General features: G+C 33.5%; 1 protein-coding gene and 1 long non-coding RNA gene across 7 annotated transcripts in view; one reads left to right on the top strand and one right to left on the bottom strand.

Annotated features, from left to right (window-relative positions):
• Positions 1 to 13,458, bottom strand: part of LOC126763090 (uncharacterized) — a 281,618-nt gene that overhangs the window by 143,634 nt on the left and 124,526 nt on the right. The gene's annotated exons all lie outside the window — the stretch shown is intronic.
• Positions 1 to 13,458, top strand: part of LOC126763096 (uncharacterized) — a 175,850-nt gene that overhangs the window by 162,007 nt on the left and 385 nt on the right. The gene's annotated exons all lie outside the window — the stretch shown is intronic.

The raw sequence follows: 13,458 nt of genomic DNA, 5'->3' as shown, positions 1-13,458 counted from the left end.
AAATATAAATTCTAAATTATATTTACAAATTCTTCATAATTTTAATTAAATAAATATATTTCATTTCAGTGACGCTCATTGCAGTTTTATTTTACGTCTTCCTCGCTTGCCATAATTTTATAGCAACTCGTAAATACTAATTTTATAAATACATTTAATTTAATCCACCTCAGTGACGCTTTTTGCAGTTTTATTTTACGCCTTCCTTGCTTGCCATAATTTTATAGCAACTCAAAAACGCATTAGTTGCCAAGTACCGACTTCCACAAACAATTTAATCGCACCTATTTATGCCAACAAACAGTTAAATGTGACCGTTGGCGTATCGGACAATCACCCAACGCTAGCAACTGCCTTTAATGAGACTTTTGCAAATTTTTATTTATTTTTTTTTGCGCGTTTTTTCTTAGCCAAAATTTATTACCTAATTAACCATAAAACTGCGGCCACAATGTTATTGTGTCTGCGCAGACTATTGTGTTGTCACGCTGTGCTTCTTTTAATTTTTGTTTGTTTTTTGGCTTTGGCAGAGTTTTCGCTAACTCATTACACGAAGTTGGAGAGATTGCAATCAACTGCAGCCGAACAAAGGAGCCAACAGTGACAAATTTGCGCAATTAGACGGTGAGCACAAAAGGAACACAACTTAATACAAATGCGTAGATAAACAAAATGAGTTATATATGAAAAATAAACAAAAGCAGAGGGCAAAAATGCGGCACACAGAAGGCGGGAGTTGCAGCGGAAAATAACAAAATTGTTGAACTAAATATAAATGCATATAAGATCACGAGAAAAATAGCAAAATATAGAAAATAACGAAATGTCCAATAAAGAAGAGAGATAAAATTCAATAAAAAGCAAATATGTTGCAGCGATTTTCAAAGAAAATCCAATTGAAATAAAAAGCGCCATAAGTTGCAACAATGCTGACAGCAGACGACGCGTATTAGCACACACACACACACACACACAGAAATACATACAGACAGAGAGACAGTGAGATTTTTCGTTTATCATTGTTATTTTTGTTATTGTTGTTATCGCATTTTGCCATTTTTCCATTGTTACATTTATAGTTTTCATGTTGCGCTGAGTTTAGACTAGATGCCACAAAAGATTGCTGCTGCCAGCACTCCGTCTCTTTACCATTGTTGTTGTGTGTTTGGCTTGAATTTTATTGTTATTGCAGCAGCGCGAGTTCATTGAAATTGTATGTGTCTGTATTGTTTAATTCAGCTAGCAATAATAGCAACCAACTTGCAACAACAACGTGTAGCAAAATAAGAGTTGCGAAAAATAGTAAAACAATGAGGCGCTTGTTGCTGCGGGATAACGAAGGCAAGCGGTCACAGGTTTGTAATGAAAGTAAAAGTTAACAACAACAACGTAAAACCAACAACAACAACGAAGACATCTGTGGCAGTCGGTGTGAATAAGTTAGTGGAGCTAATGAGGGTTTATATGGCAAATGCGTCTATGTTGGCAGGAGAGGTTCAATGCGCTAGTCAGTTTAAAAGCAAGAAGAGATCGTAATATTGGTACTAAATAGTTTAATATTAATCAAAAGATTCAGATACAATTTTAATTTCGTTAAAAGGACCCTAAAGGGGCAGCTACAAGCATTTAAAGCTGCAACTACAAACCGAAGAGACGACCGATAACATTCAATATATTTTGGAGTACCAAGCGGCAGAGTAACGTGAATTTCAACAAAACACTGTTAAGTACTTTGCCTCATCGCACAATGGTGCCACAAGCAGAAGCACTCAGGTGCAGTATATACTTGTGGACGTCTACTGTCAAAATTTTAGCCAAAACGGATTAACTGTTTCTTTTGACCTTGTATGAGCCGTGTTCATAGATTTTAGAAAATTTTAGAAGAATAAAAAAACTTCAAAATCGGTCGACGAATCCCCAAGACATCGGGCTTCATCTGGCGAACCTGTGCCAAAGAAGGCGAAGACTGTCCTATCGACCGGCAGGGTGATGATTATTATATTATGCAATTAGTACTCACAATAAGAAGTGACACTGACAAAAGTATAATCTCGTGAACAACTACTTTAAAAATTTCAGACGAATCAGAATGATATTTCTGTTTTAACTTTTCTGTCTATGAAAACCAGCCTATCCACGATTTTTAAAACAATTTTAGAAAAATGTAAAAAGAACAAAATCGGACGGTTTCACTTGATGATCCTGTACCGAAGAAGACTGACCTACCGAACGTAAAACGTAAGGTTGTTGTAGTGACAGAATACTGAGTTGACAGTCCTCGGGCGGATAAATTCCGGGTCCATTCTGGTTCCCGACTATTGTAGAAACGCGTAAAACGCAAATTTATCATTTTCTGCGATTAACAAGATCTGATCGAACTCGACTACTTGGAGAAACGTAAAATGATCAGGGGCTCTGTTATGCCGAACTTTACTTCATTAAATCGGCAAACATGGTTTAAATATAGCTGAGTCTCGGTGGAGTGAATACCAAAGTTACTCAAAAAACAAGCAAAAGTGGCATGACAGCAAGCAATAGGAAGCAACTGCCGACCTTTAGAATTCAAAAGAAATGACATAGGAACTCTAGCAGACTAGGAACACCATACAATGATTATTATAGAAGCTGTCAGGTGGTTGCGGAAGATGAGACTATGAAACATGATTTAAGAAAATGCATAGTTTTTGTATAAGAAAATAATTGTCAATATCGGATGAGGCTCTCTGAACGATGTTTTGGTTATACATATAATATAGCAGAAGTTTAAAACTTTGTACGTGATATGTTGTAGTAACTGTGAACAAATTCGTATTTCTTCTTACACATTAATAGGTAATATATATATTTTATGCTAAAGTACATACGATATTTGATGTCACAATATTCTGATGATGCTGGTTGTGTAAAATGCTGATTCGGTACATACCTGAAATAAAGAAAATAGTTTATTTTTTTGTAAGAAAGTTTAATAAAATGTAAAAAATCTTAAAAGATTAATAAATATTACATTATACTGTTGAAATCTTAGCTGCTTGAAAATAAATTTAATTTAATTCGCAGAAATCACCAAATACGGTTGAAGTGATGGCAGTTGTATCCGATAGATAAATATGAACTTAAAATATCTAATTTATATACTGCTTGCTGCTCATATTAAGAACGATTATTTATTATTATAAAATATACTTCATTCAACACGTTTGAGAGATTATGCTTTTATGTGGTTTCTATATTCTCATAGCACTGTTTTTGAACTTATCGAGCTCATGCTTAATACTTCTTTAGAAGAACTCTGAAATTGAATACCCCCACTAAATTTACGTAAAATTTAACAATTCACGATTTGCAAAAATTTCAATACTCCCTCCAACTTTCTATTTCACGAAAATGCTGCAAAGCATGACCCCAATAAAGCAATGCTTTCGGGCAGTCATGCTGGGAAACATGTCAAGATGAGCAAAACAAAAGTGGCGAAAAAATGCAAACATGTCAATATGAGCCAAAATATGAGGTGTATAGAAAACTAAGAACAACAAAAAAAAAATAGCCAACCTTTTTTTGGACTCTTTCGAGCAAAACACAGCGTAAAAAATTCACATGTTCAAGCACACATACAAATCCGTGCATAGACGAAATGAAAGTAGGTTCGCAAAAAAATAAAAAAATAAAGTTTAAAAAAAAGTAAAGAAAAATAAACAAAAAACCCAAAATTTTGTAAAGCAAAAACATGACTTATGACAACCGATATCAAAGTTGTGTTGGAAAAAACAAATTCAAAAAACAAAAAATGAAAACTGTAAGGAAGAGCTTAGTACGAATACTCTCGCAAATTGGGCTCAAATGTTAGGTTCACCTAACATCTAACATCACATAGATTCTAATCGTCAAAAAGTCAAGCGATTGATCGAAAATCCCTAACTTAGGTATATAGGGTCTAGGAAAACGTCTGCACCGGAATCATTTATTATTGGGATTTATTAAAATTTGCTCGAGAAAATATTTTCTACCAAATTCATTGTGATAACTCGCGCCTTGACCACTCAGTGTCCTTATGATATAAGATATCTAACAGATTGGCGGCAGGCGTCCTCATATTTTGTATCGGTAGACTGGAAAAGCTATAGTCAGATTTAAAGCGGATTTCGTGTACCATATACTTTTGTTCCAACATCCTCTTTGATGCTTGTTTTATGTATTAGTAAGAAAAATAATATATTGCCTCTGGTGGATCTGGTTAAAATTTTGTCATATGAGAGGTGGGCATGATCCGATTTCGGCTTTCTTGATCCTGATATATGGATCGTTTTAGATATACTATATAACATATAACACTATCATGAATTCAAGTAATTGTTAAAAACATCCATAGTGTGTAGAAAACTATTATACCCAGCGCAACATGTTGCGCGTGTATAGAAAAGCTAGCTCACAGCATAACCAAATTTAGAGCAACACTTGTTCTTGTTTGTTTTTTATTTTGTTTTTGTTATGCGCTTCTTTATCTGTACTCTTTGCTAGGGTGTAGTTTTGGTGTAGTTACGGTTTGTCAGTTGGGGTCTCACAGCTGTCAATCACTAATGAGTCTGACATGCTGTTGGTGTGTTTTTATACAAGTCTGTGCTGTTGTTGCATGTAAAAAAAGCTGTTTTTGTGTTTTATTTTGACATTTCTAATTATAGCCAATTATGGTGAGATAAGGTGCAAAAAGCTAAAAATAACTGTTGAAAGCTAGGCAACGCTGAATATATGGCGGGGAAGGGATCGAGTTTGCATAGGCAGGTAGTGGAGGTGGTTGTGAATAAATGAGAAGCCGTATTTGGTCAATGTTATGAAGTTGAAAGCAAATACCTCATAGAAGATTCATTTAATACGGATAATAAATTAGATTTGCTTTAATGCCCATCAAAGTAGAAGCTTACGATTTACCACAAATCATAAAAAGGCTATTTTTTGATTAAAAATACATTAGTACAGTTTTACTTCTTGCTTAGTAAAGACAACATTGTCATTCTGACAGTAACAGCCTGTTCTACATGATTCTATAAACTAAAAGCTAATTATCTGAAGAACAAAAACTCAATGAAGGAACGAAAATAAGGAAAAATCACGTGTATTTGATAACAAATATTGTGCGGTCGCAGTAAAACAAACAAAAATAAAATAAAAATAGAAACGAAAAACAAAAAAAGTAAAACTAAAATAAAAAAAAATAAATAAAAATGCTGAAACTTTGTTCGTCGCCAACACGCTTGTTGAAACTGCACGCTTGTAGACTAAGTGTTTGGTTTGTGCAAATATTGTCATTTGGGGACAACATACGATGGTATTTTGTGTTTACGTACTTGTACTTTTAAATATTTCCGCAGCGCTTTCGAGGCAAAAAATGTAATATATACTCATTAAGTGGTGATGTGATATCACTACATTTCATTAATTTTTGCTATTAAAATGGTTTTTAAGTGAGGATATGACATTGTGATAATGATTTTATAGGAAGTGATGCGATTTTTGGTGAGCTTGTGATGTTATGATGTGATATCACATGAAGTGACTACGTGGTTGGAAGTTGTGATGTGGAAAAATAATTCTTATATAGCATTTAAATAGTACTATACAATATTTGTAACATTTATCTACATTCATATTTTGTAAGAGGTGATGTGATATTATTCATTGCTATGTGATATTTTTTTAAATGAGAATTTGGCGTTCTGAAATTGATTTTGCTTGATGTTATGATGTGATGTAGTGAGCAGTGATCATGTGATTTAAAGTTGTAAAAATGTAAATATTACCCCACAATACTTATTACAATTCTGTTACTATTTTGTAAGTTTTTGTCAACTTATGATGTAACGATGTGATGTCATGTGATCCCAAGATGTGAATAAAATAATTTTTTTCCTCAACATTTAAAAAGTAGCTCACAATACTTGTTACAATTTTATTCATATTTTATTTGCTTTTCAATGTGATGTGATGCAAAGTAGATGCAAAATTTGAGTTTATCATGTGAAAATATATTTTTAACTTGATGAGTTTGCAAGCTTTGTTGCGGCGGTAAACAAATTAGATATTTTCAATATAAAACCTAAATTTATAGCAAATAAGATATTTATCTGAAAATGTGATGTCATGACGTGATGTGATATCATTATGTGATATCGGACGAAAAATTTTGCAATTTTAAATCAATTCATGCTCTAAATACCAACACTGTTCAAAAGAGCAATCAGGACATCAATGTGATGTGTTGCTTGTTACCCCGTGATGCAGTGATTTGTTTATCTTTTTAAGAAATTACGAAAGTGCCAGTACACCATGCCATGTGAACCAAAAAATATTGCAATCATTTTATGTGCTAAACACCAGCAATGTTTACCATAGCATATGTATATGCACATATCATGTGATGTACTGTTTGGATGAAACGTATGATGTAATGATGTGATTTTGAACATAATTTTATGAAAGTATGTATTTTGATGGGAAAATGAAACATTTTCTATATATTGGCTAAGTATAAAAAACTGAATGTTCTTGTGTTGCGACATCACATCAACACGTAATGCGTTGAAAACTCACTTAGTAGCCTTTAGTTCGCAAATTTATTGACATTTCTCACCACACCATGCGCCAAGTTTACACCACTTAAAAATACACACATCATAGAGAAATATTAATAATAAATATAAACAATAATAAGCACCGCTCTCACATAATAATAAAAATAAATAAAATAAACAAATTCTTTCCATGTGGAAGAAACACGTAGCTTACAAAATTAATAACAAAAATTTGTAAACTACAAATTCCAATTTGCCAAAAATAGCTGCAGTATTATTTTTGTGAAATATTTGTACTAATTATGTTCAGTTATGGGTTATAAAATTAGAACTACATCATTTTTGCTGGATAAAGAGTTTATTTTTGCGCACACAATTTTTCGGTACTTAATGACGCTGTTGTGCAGTATTTTCATATCACAAAAACAAAGCAGTGGCCTAGCAATGTGTATATGTTTGCTATTTTCAGCATGAAATAATTGAAATTCCTTGTTGGATGATTTTAGACTGTGAACTGATTGTTTTTGCAAAGTCAGGCTAAAACATCGCGTAAAAATTTTTAAGGATTTTTTTATTATAACTTACTACTATACATAAAAACTCTCAAGCTTAAATCCACTCGCGTCAAACCATTTTTGTGCACTGATCATCACATTTGAATAGCTAAAGGTACTGATTTGGACTTAGCTTGCAATTGCACGCCAAGTTTTTAGTGCTGAGGCTTTTCAGCGCTTATTCACCTCAAGATAGTGATTGCTGAATACTTGCAAATTTAGTTGAAGTTTTGGTGGTTGATTCGAGACTATCGACTTATGGGTTTTCGATATAAAGACATATTTAAGCAGCTGATAAAAAAATTACTACTCTCTTTTAACCTTAAAGTTTATACTACATGGCGTATGAGCAACATTTGTCGAACTTAAAAACTCTCTTAAAATCGTTATTGTTTCAGTGGTACTCGTCAATAATTAATTAGGTACTTTTTTAAACAGATTTGTATTTAAACAGCAAATACTTTAAATTATGCGCAATCATGTCGTTTGCTCAGCCTCAGTGAGGGTCCAAAAAGGCGTGTTAATTGCTTGTCTCGTATTTGCAAATATTTACAAAGTCAGTAGCCAAGTGTGATTTTATGTTAATAAAGTGTGGACGTATGGCGGCAGATAATGAGGCGAATGACGGTAAAAGGCAAAATATAAACAGCAAAAAAAAAATTAAAAAAAAAAAAAACAATTATATGAGATTTATTTATTTTGAAATAATAAAAAAATAAATAATAAAAAATAAAAAAATTTTAAATAAAAATTAATGAAAAAATACAAAAATAATAATAAAAAATGGTAAAAAAATTAATAAAAATAACTAAAAAAATTAATAAAAATTAAAAAATAAAAATAAATCTACCAAATAGCACAAAAAATAAATTTCATAAATATTAAGCTTATTTCCTATTGAATCAAATCACAAACTATATACTATTGAAAATACTCAAGAATAACAATTAATTAAATCTTATAAATTTACATAAATTTAACATTATTTACATCTAATTTACTTTGATCAATTGCTTGGTTCACCATCTCCAAGTATATCAGTGTCTCAGACTACCATCTAACCAAATCAACTGTTAAATTACGCGCAACTACCACTGTCGTACTTAATTTCACTGTTGAACTGAAGTAAATCAAAGCAATTAAAAGAAAATTGTGCCCCCACGGTAGACATACTTACACAAGCCACTGAACTGTCAAATACACCTCACACCAATATATGTCCTCCTCCCTCCCTCCCTACAGCACGAACACCCATTCGAGCACCGCTGATTACCATGTCAATCGACTGCATAATTAAGACACAGCAACAAAGCGCAAAAGAAACACGAAAGAAGCCGTGCATGTAAACAAACGAGCGACGAAGATGAAATTAAAGTAAAAAGCAGTTTGTGTGAAGAAAAAAAAAATAATTTTACAAATTACACAGCAATGTAGTGGCATTGGCGATGTGGCAATTAAGCCATAAGCGGCAAGTAACAGCGTTGAGTTCATAGTAAAAGAGCGAAAAAATTCGAGTGAAAAATGAAGTGATGTGCAAAGGAATGTGAAGAGCGGCGTTGACAGGACATTAAACAAAGTGACATAAAATGTAAGGTTAAGAAAAAAGTGTGTGGGCAATAAGACGGCAACATGTTGCTGGCAAATTGTTCGCTGATAATAACATGGTATAAGGAAACAGTGACGCAAAGAAATATTTGGTGTGAGGTAATGTGTTTGAAAGTTTGTGTTTTGGAGTTTTATTAAATACTTTTCGACATTTTAAGCGTAAATTTTAATTCAGGAAGATATTTTTTATACATTATATATATATTTTTGGATTTTTGATCTGTCTACTTATCTTTACAAATAATCTCTATGAGAGATGAGTGATATTTTTAGTTATGTTTGTGAATTTGGCTTAACTTACACAAAATCTTATGTTTTTTCACTAGATTAGCCGAACTCTTCTCTCTTCTTTTAGATCAGCTTTGTGTTTGGTGTTTTTTTTTTTATATGATCACATACCACTTTCAAGTAAAACTTCTTTTAGTTTGAATTTCTTATTTTTAAATAAGTTATGAAAAATTGCTTTGTAAAGTAGGGTGTGGGTCTGTGTCGTTGATTTCGCGTAAAAGTTATCGAACAAACCACAGTAGATCACGTGACTGTTCTTTTTTCTTCTAATTGTTGTTGTTGTTTTTTTTTGTTGTAGATCCCTGACAGGATATCAGCTTCTTCAGGGACTGAAAGTGTTACTTCTGATATGAGCTCTTTGCGTATCGAACTTTTCAGAACCAACGCTGATACATAGCTAGGTGAGGGGCATACCACTATCCAGCATATGCCTTAGAATATCCTAAAATTACAGTAGGGGGCAGATGACAGCGATATTGTGTGATAAACTCTGTATTGCTCGGCTATAAAAGCGTAGCTGGTGTCTACGCCAATAAAGAAAAGAAGAAGCTCTGTATTGAGATTGAGCTAGTATATTATGATCATATGAGTTATCCTAATAATATAAAGAACTTATAAAATGAAATAGATCATATTCAGTCGAACAAATACAAAGGAATCTTAAAATAACTATGAGTCTTAATTTATTTACAATTTTGCGGCGTAATTAAGCAGAACTCTTAAAGAACCTCTCCGCCATTTTGCACATAACACCCACAAGGATAATGCAATATCCACATGCGCTCACACATGCATACAAATCGTGTATATGACAACAATAAACATTTCAGCGCCGTTAAATCGTTGTAAACTATGCCATGGCAAATGACGCGCGTGTGGCGCAAAGAAGCGCATTAACTGTCATTAAGCGTAACCGCTAAATGTCATGTATGGCGACGCCTATAAAAACGCACATTAGGTATAAAGGGCGCTCTTTTTCTGGCTATGACTTACCACGTCGTGTAATAGAGACACAACAGTGAGATGCGGCGTACAAAAGTAATGGAAATTGTTGTGACAAAAAAGCGCGCTGGGAAATGACAGTGTCTACATGCATACATATGTATATGTAATATGTGGCAGCACACCAGAGAATTGACAATAAAAAATGCGAATAAAAAGTTTATTTATAATAGAATAAAGCAAGGCAATCGCCGCAGAGAACGCGCAACAGCTGTAAAAACGAGCTTGAGTAGGCAGCGCTTGTAAACCGCAAAATTGTAGAGAAATGCAAGAAAAAACACGCGCTAAACATGACAGCTAAATGTCAAATGACAACCAAGGGCACTTAACGAGACCTACAACTACACTATAGCAATGCGCGCGAATGCGTCAAATGCCATATAAAGAGCGTAGAAAATAAAATTGTAAACATAAAGCGATTTATATTGTTCTGTATGATTGTGTGTGTGTGTGTTTGTTGTAAAAATTTATGTAATTGTGGCAGCGAGTAAGAAATAAAAACAATGCAAATAACAAATAAAAAGTTTATTTAATGACTTTTTGCGGCCGCCTTGATGGCCCAGCGTAGGCTATGCTGTCCGTTATGCATTTAAATGAATTAGTGTTGTGACCTGTGGGCGTCTATTAGCCGCTGTGCTGCTTAACAGCATTTGACATAGCTTAGCTAAGCATATTTAGAAATTTATCTTTGCACTTCCTGAACGGTAGTTAGCTGTTGCCATTTTGGGTTGTAATAGTGAAGTGTACATTATATACGAGGGCGCGTTATGGAGCTGTGAGCTATGGGAAAAATCCTAAAAAATTGGTTACTTGTAGTGCAGAATGGTCTACATTAAGTGGAAATGTTAGTTATAAAGAGAATTTAGATAATGTTAGACGATGCTTTGAATATTTACAATCATTGCTAGGAGAAGCTACATCGCCTAGTGTAGTGTTAAGAATAAAATACAAAATTAAGCTTTTTAATAAAATAACTCAAAAAACATTAACTGTGCGCAATTAGTGTTTTTAATTATAAAAGATAATCATTTCTGAAAGCAATTAATACATAGTACTACAGCTGAAATGTGTAAAGGATTTCGAGAAGCTGAACCTAAAACACTTAACCTATTAAAAGAACCAACCGTACCGACGAGGATTTTTCACTAAAAACATGTTGTTTCTATAAACAAACTACATAAGCTGTACTTTTGGTATTATGAAAGTGTATTGATGATGAATCTCAAATTAATAGACTAACTAGCCATAGCATACATGATTTCATCACAGCAACTTCTACCTTGTTTAATTATATATTTTAGTTTGCATTTCCTTTTACAAGCTACTTAGTATCAAACCTCAGAAAAAAAATGTTTGTAATGGCTTTAATGATGCTCTCGCACTTCTGATGTTGACACCAACTCCACGTGCCCAGTTATTATTCACTTTTTTATACCACATTATCTTTTTTTCCACATTTTTTCCTTTCCTTTTTTCTAACTTAAAAGTCTGCTTTTTATTCATTTTGTTTAAGTTTTCCTCTTTCTCTCCATTCCGCAGTTTCCAGGCGACAACATTTTAGTACTTGCACTCTCTCAACCATCATTATTGCTACTTCTTAATCATCGATATTTTGGGTCGCCACAGTGGCGCTCCATATACTTGCACTTTGTGTTGTAACTTTTTGGCCTTTAGCCTGCAGGCAGGAAGTGAATTAAAAAGCATACACAGACACTGCTGCAAACATAAATGTGTGCATAAAATACAAGTTTTTCGCTTTTCAGCCATGCGCCTTCGGCTGCTTAAATATTTAATGCACGCCTTGCTACTCTTTGTATCGACTCTTTGCCTTTCTTAGCGACTGCTTTGCTCTTACATTTCATTTTTTTAGTCTCCTCTTTGCGGTAAAGAATTCGCGTCAGCTTAGCTAATGAAGGCGAAATATATGTGGTTTTAGTTTCTTTTTTTTAAGGATATTGAAGGTCCTTTTTCGTTTAATTCGGTGAAATCTCTCGAGCGTGTAGCAACCAAAGTGGATTTTTCTTGGAACTGAACAAAGTACAAAAACAACGAGAGCATGTACAAAATACAACTTTTAATTAGTTTAAAAAATTCTTAGAAGTTCTATAATGTACCCAGATTTTGTTGCTTTTTTGTGTTTTTTTTTTTAGAAATTCTAAATACTCTTCCACTACAATCACTTCCTGCTTTTTCTTTGTCTCATCTGATTATTGCCGCTTTGTTGCTTTTGTTTAATCTTCTCATCCTATGCTTTCCGCATGAAACATTGTTTTTGTCATTTGCGGAGATTGAAGTTGATTTGTTGTTGGTTGAGCATATTTTCGTGACCTTTAGTGCATTATATCTGTCCCAATCACCAGTGAAGTGAAAAATTAGATGCTGGTTTATTATATGGTATATATGTATATATTCTTTCAGGTTTTCTGAGGTGTGCGTTACCAACACCCGACGCGTCATAGTTTGACAATTTAGTTTAGAAACAATGTTAAAATGTCAGGATGATCACAGAAAATATCTAATTAAAGACACACATTTTTATTATAATCTGAACGGACCTAGATTTTTATAGTTCCTGCTGTATAAAAAAAATTTGTAGCCACTGCTAGCTTTTGGGTTCGGGTATTAATCTCGATTAATTTAATGGGTCTCATTTCCTATATCTTATTATATTTGTGGCGTGAGTATTACTTCCAGAGACCATATCTGTTTAATTTCAGGCTAATTTTATTGATAAAGCTTTGATTAAAGCCTGTCCCACTTCGTCAGTCGCACTTCCAGAGGCCAAGGCAGTTGAATGATTGCCTAATTTAGTCGACAAGAATTTTCTTTGTCAGTCTCACTTCCAGTTGAACGTCAAATATTTTGTTAAGGGATGAGCCTCACTATCAGATACCAACTGAGTAGAACGACATACTAATTTGATTGATATCAAATTTGGAAACTCACACCTTACAATCTCACTTCAAGAAACCAAACAGTTTGGGCTACGGGCTAATTTTGTGGACATAAATCTAATTTTGTCGACAATAATCTGTTTAAGGTGTCAGTCTCACTTTTAGAGACCAATCCAGTTGAGCGACAGACTGATTCGACCCACAATAATCTTGAAGTGACACTTTACAGTCTCACTTCAAGAGACCAACCCAGTTGAACGATAGACTAATTTTGTCAATCTGGTTAAGGTGCTGACCATTAGCTACTTATGTAGTGTTCTAGTTAGTCCGCCCTTAGGAATGATAAATTCATTATCATTAAAGTTTTTCCTTCTGAAATTTCAATACGGTTGAGGCTCATAGGTACCTTACGGTCCTCAGTTGAACCTAAAGATGACTAGTACATCTTTGGACCTCTTGCTTCCTTTGTTGTTGTAGTAAGAGGTCTAGCAAACCAACTTGTGTATATTAGTTGAGGGGTTTTAGTTCAAGTAGTTAAAAAGTATATAC

Source organism: Bactrocera neohumeralis, chromosome 6, assembly GCF_024586455.1.
Source record: "Bactrocera neohumeralis isolate Rockhampton chromosome 6, APGP_CSIRO_Bneo_wtdbg2-racon-allhic-juicebox.fasta_v2, whole genome shotgun sequence".
NCBI classification, from domain to species: domain Eukaryota; kingdom Metazoa; phylum Arthropoda; class Insecta; order Diptera; family Tephritidae; genus Bactrocera; species Bactrocera neohumeralis.
Note: the sequence above shows the minus strand (reverse complement) of the source record. Positions and strands in the feature narration are given on the sequence as shown.